Source organism: Uranotaenia lowii, chromosome 3, assembly GCF_029784155.1.
Source record: "Uranotaenia lowii strain MFRU-FL chromosome 3, ASM2978415v1, whole genome shotgun sequence".
Taxonomy (NCBI): Eukaryota; Metazoa; Arthropoda; class Insecta; order Diptera; family Culicidae; genus Uranotaenia; species Uranotaenia lowii.
Window position 1 is genome coordinate 134,229,797 of NC_073693.1, and position 5,499 is coordinate 134,235,295.

A 5,499-nucleotide genomic window follows, 5' to 3' on the forward strand; every position below is an offset into this window, starting at 1 on the left:
CAAAGACATTAAAAGATAAAGAATATAACATTAAAACTAACCAACAAATAGGTAGTGAGTAAAAAAAAACCTGAGTAGTATGGTTTCGTGTGGCTGCGGCTGTGATGAATTTTTAATGTAACATTTCTTACGTAAGATTTTTGGAAACTCCCCCTACCCCCCCCCCCCCCTCTAGTAAGAGATCGTAAGCAAATGTGAAACCCTCCCACCCCCCTTATGTGCTTACGTAATTAGTGAACAGCCCCTTACAAGAAGGTAGTGACTCCAAATCGCGATGATAAACAAAAAACGACGGCCAAAGCGCGATCCCGGAGGCTGTACACGACGATGCTGACGAAGTTTGACTGCGCGGTACTGGACGACGAAACCTACGTCAAAGCCGACTACAAGCAGCTTCCGGGACAGGAGTTTTATACGGCAAAAGGAAGGGGAAAGGTAGCAGATATTTTCAAGCACATGAAACTGTCAAAATTCACGAAGAAATATCTGGTTTGGCAAGCCATCTGTACCTGTGGCTTGAAAAGCAGCATTTTCATAGCTTCCGGGACTCTCAACCAAGAAATTTACGTGAAAGAGTGTTTGAATAAACGCCTGCTGCCTTTCCTGAAGAAACACGGTTGTTCCATACTTTTTTGGCCGGATTTGGCATCCTGCCATTACGGTAAAAAGGCCATGGAGTGGTACGCCGCCAACAACGTGCAGGTGGTTCCCAAGAAAAAGCACCCTCCCAACACGCCAGAGCTCCGCCCAATTGAGAAATACTAGGCTATTGTCAAGCGGAACCTAAAGAAGACCAAAAAAACTGCTAAGGACGAGCAGCAGTTTAAGGTAAACTGGCTTTCTGAGGCGAAGAAGGTGGACAAGGTGGCTGTACAAAATCTGATGGCAGGGGTTAAGCGTAAGGCCCGGCAATTCGGATTTGGAAAAGCGGAAGCCTAACTGAATATTTTTCCTGAATTTTATACTAATTAAACTTGAAAACGAAATTTAATTTGATTTTTAAAATAAACGATTTCACCGATTTACACGCGTTTTCCCTTGACCTAATTTTGACCGTATCACCCTTTAATAGACTCTTGTTGTTACTTGTTGGTTTTTTGTTCGTGGTTTTCTCAAGGTAATCCACCTTTACTTTTAGTTATTTTTCTTTTCTATGTTGTTTTCTATTGTTAACACGAAGGTTGGGGTTCGATCCCCAAAACTTGGAAAGCTTTTTTCTTTAAGTCATTTTATTACTTGGGTGACCATAATGATGCGATATGTGTAGGAAATGAAGGTTTGACGCAATCCTGCATAAAATTGAACAAATCTCGGCATGTCGCAGTTTTTCGAGATTAAATCCGGCACGTGGCATCATGACGGCACCATGTAATGAACATAGTAAATAATCAAGAGAAGGTGATATGAACTAATGCGAGATGAGATAGAGAGCGATTTTTTTGCTTACTCTACGTACCTTTTCTTACTTGTTTAATGGGACTTTTGGTTGCTTGGGAAGACTGCACTTGTAATAAATATTTTTTAAAGAGTCAAGCAGAACAATCGTTTTTCTACGTTTGTGATTATAATTATTATTATTATTATTTATTGTACATCAACAAATCACATATTGGTCCTGATGAAAAAAAAAAAATAAAAATCAAAATTAAGGACACTTCAAATACAATGGTCTACATAAAACATAAAGCTTTAAGGATTTTTTCTTCGGAATGCATCCCTCGAATCGTCAAAATCAAAATGTTCGGAGTAGCGGTTGAATGTCTCGATTACACCAATAAGTGCTGTGTTAGCCCCATAATTATTCAATCGAAGAAGGACGTAGAGCTGGAAATCACGATTTATCGAACCACGTGGTCGTTTGTTGAGTTGAAGACCTTCCAACAGTGCGGGACAATCAGTTCTGGATGAAAGCAAATCAGTTACGACAGAGGCTCGTGCGGAAGTACTGCGGGCTTGCAGCGTGTCGATGTCGATTAGGCGACAGCGGCTCTCGTAGCTGGGAAGTCGGAACAGGTCTTGCCAGCTCATGTGTCGAAGGACGAATCTCATAAAGCGCCGTTGGATACCCTCCATACGCTCGGAGCCGTTTTGGTAATAAAGCACCAGATAGCAGAGGCGTATTCAAGGATCGAACGAACCAAACTGCAATAGAGACTCTTCAAACAGTAAATATCTTTGAAGTCTTTCGTCATGCACAACAGAAGCTTTATCGACGATGTAATTGGCGTGAATCTTGAAATCCATCCGTTTGTCAAGAATGGCACCAAGATCTTTCACGTGCTCAACTCGAGCAATAGCCTCGTCGCCGAGAAAACACACTGCATTTGATGGAAGCCGCTTGCGGGAAAAAGAAATTGCTGCGCATTAACTACGATTCAAAGGCAGATAATTGACATCGCACCAGGAGGCAAAGAGGTTGAACTAGTCCTGCAGGCATCGTCAGGGCCGGAGAAAGGATAAAACAGCTTAAGGTCGTCTGCGTAAGCTGAATTTAGTCCATCGAGGAGCAACAGCACGTCGTTGAAATAAATCAAGAATAGTATTTTACCTAAATGGCTCCCTTGAGGCACTCCAGAGGTGGCGAAAAACTGGTTATAGAAGGATTCTGCTGAACGGACTATAAGCTTCCGACCAACCAGGTAGCTGCGAAACCATTCCAGTAGAGACCCACAAAAACCAATGGGATCGAGATTGGCGATAGCTATTTCATGGTTCACTTTGTCGAAAGCGATTGACAGGTCGGTGTAGATGGCTTCTGTTTGGAATCCTGAAGCAAAACTGTCTTGCACCTTAGACGTAAACGCCAGCAGGTTTGTGTCGTAGAGCGTTTAGGCATAAAGCCATGTTGATCATAAGAAAAATATGGTTTGCAGTATGAGAAGATAGGGTCAAAAACAACTAGCTCAAATAGTTTGGCAATTGCGCATAAGGCTGAAATACCGCGATAGTTGTTTACATTCCTCCTGTCGCCTTTCTTGTAAACTTGAAACATGTAGGCTTCGTTTCATACAGAGGGGAACGTAGACGTGTTGAGCGATGCTTGGAAGATTCGTTTTATTGGGGTAAGCATATGCGATATGCTGACGTTATGGTCTTATAGTTCTTTCTCAATCCGACTTGAATGTACTTATCCAGCCTTAAAAGTTGTTTTCCAAACCTGGGTCATCTAAAAAGTTATCTAACTGTTCTCCACGACAGATTGTTGCTGAAATGTCGCTCATAATAAACTTCTGACGAGCCATCGCCCAAATAATATAAGTTGCCGAACTACCCAGCAAACATTTGAGAAGATTGTAGCATTGTAATTTGTTTTTGATGACTATTTAGTTCTGAACGTATAGTGATTGTGTTAATTCAAACCAACATTCAATGTTTATAATTAAGAGTGTAACCTGTCAAACGAAAATACATGTAAGGGCCTTAAGGGCTTGTGATATAGCTCAGTTGGCAAGTCTGTTGTCTCCTGAGCCTATGTCCGCGAGTTCGAGCCCAAGAGTAAACATCGAACACAGTTGTACCGGATAAGTTTTTCAATAACGATCCGCCAACTGCAACGTTGATAAAGTCGCAAATGCTATAATGATGGTAAATCGACTATAATCGAAACAAAAAAAAAGAAAACACATGTGTAAACATAAACAAAAAGAGAAGAAAACAACATAGAACAGCAAAACAATTCACCGTTTCTGTTTGTGTCGCGCAGTCCATTGCATCCCGAAGCCTTTATTTATAAAGGACCGGGTCGTTTCCCATCGGCGAGAGGTGAGCGAAAACAATTCGGAACAAACGGATCGGATAAAAATCCATTCTTTTCAACTCCCAGGCAACGATTAGCTCTACATCTCACTACAACATCCAGCCCCGACGATGAATACGTCAAACCAAGCTGGGTCGAAGATGGCAGACTGTGCTGGTAGTATTTATCAATTCCAACGGCTCCAACAGGGTGAGTGACAAAATAGCGAAGAAAACCTTTGAGAAAAAGAGAAACAATGTTAATTTTCTACAGGGCCGTTGTTCGGGAGCTAAAGGCACTGTTGGCTCCAGCTCAGTCGGCCGGGCCAAGCCGGAACAAAACCAGCCGAAAGCAGATAGCGAAGGTGCTCCGGGAAGTGGTGCAGTGCAACCAGGCAGGGTTGCCAGACATTTCCGTGATATTCAGTTGTGATAAACCTGTGCCGTCCGATAGCTGTAATACGAATTTTTGTGCTTTTAGATGTTGTCTTTTTTAATTATGGTTGGAAAAACAGGCCTGTGAGTAGTTATTATGTAAGCTAGCTTAAGTTTTTAAATGTCGTGTAAGTAAAAAATTGTAATTTGCTACAGATTGGGGTTTTGCGTGTTTGTGTTTTGGGTAAAAGTTAGCCGTGCAGCACACACTGAAAGTCAGTGGTGCTCAACCTGTTTCAAGATATATTGGAGGAACAACAGAACTACTAAAAAAATATATCAGATGAAATGATCGTATTAAATCCTCTGCTGAGATATAAAACTTTTTTGAAAGCCACTTTCCGAGTGTCTTTGCACTCCAATCGCCAAGTGTAGATCAAGGTTTTTAGAAACACAAGGTTCTCCGACATTCTTAGTAAGTAGGCGGGGTGTGGCTGAATCGGGAATTTGACATAAGGTAACACCTCCTATGTAAACACACTTTGGTGTAGATCAAACTAACGCAGCCGTCAAACGATTACCCATGGATGTCTGACGTTGGAGTTCTGATTATTACCGGAAAAAGGTTATTGACGCTGACGCTATCCAGCAACTTGAAGTTTTCTATTTCAACCGGAAAGGAAGGAATACCTGCATGTGAATTCAAAAGGTGTAGCGCCAAACTAATTAAATCTCTCTCACACATCTCCAACAAAAAAATCCTGTAACATGAGCCAAATTTTTCCAAATAGATACCATGAAGACAAGCAAAATAAATTGAGTGTCCCCACTCTCTCTGAAATTATTCTTCATTGAATGAGAGTGAACAAAAAACTCACAAATTCACTAGGGGAAAGTTTTCTTAAATGGGCCTATCGGGTTAAATGCGCCTACGGCCGTTTGACGAAATGGCTTACAAGACAAGATATCTAATCAATGCATTTTGAGGGTAATACGCTTTGAACATAAGGCAAAAAAGAATTTTATGAATAAACCAGCTCAAAAAAAAAATACAAATTCATACAAAGTTTCTTATTCAAATGAAGTAAAACAAATTTAAGCTTTTATGATGGTTTCATCATGATTGGAAAGTGTAATAAGAGAGTGTTTTTGTATGCCCGCATCATGTTTGTAAAATGCCGCTATCCTAAAGTAACAAGTTAAATAGAATAAATATATGATTTTTATCATAAAAACTTCGAATTTAAGCTCTTATGAACACCTTCAGAAAGAATTGGAGAGCTCAAAACAGATTTGATAAAGTTTTTCTTGTGGATGAAATGCCTCCATAATATGGCAACCCCCACTTTTGTTTTATTTTTTAAAATAAAAAAATAGATTTTTATAAGA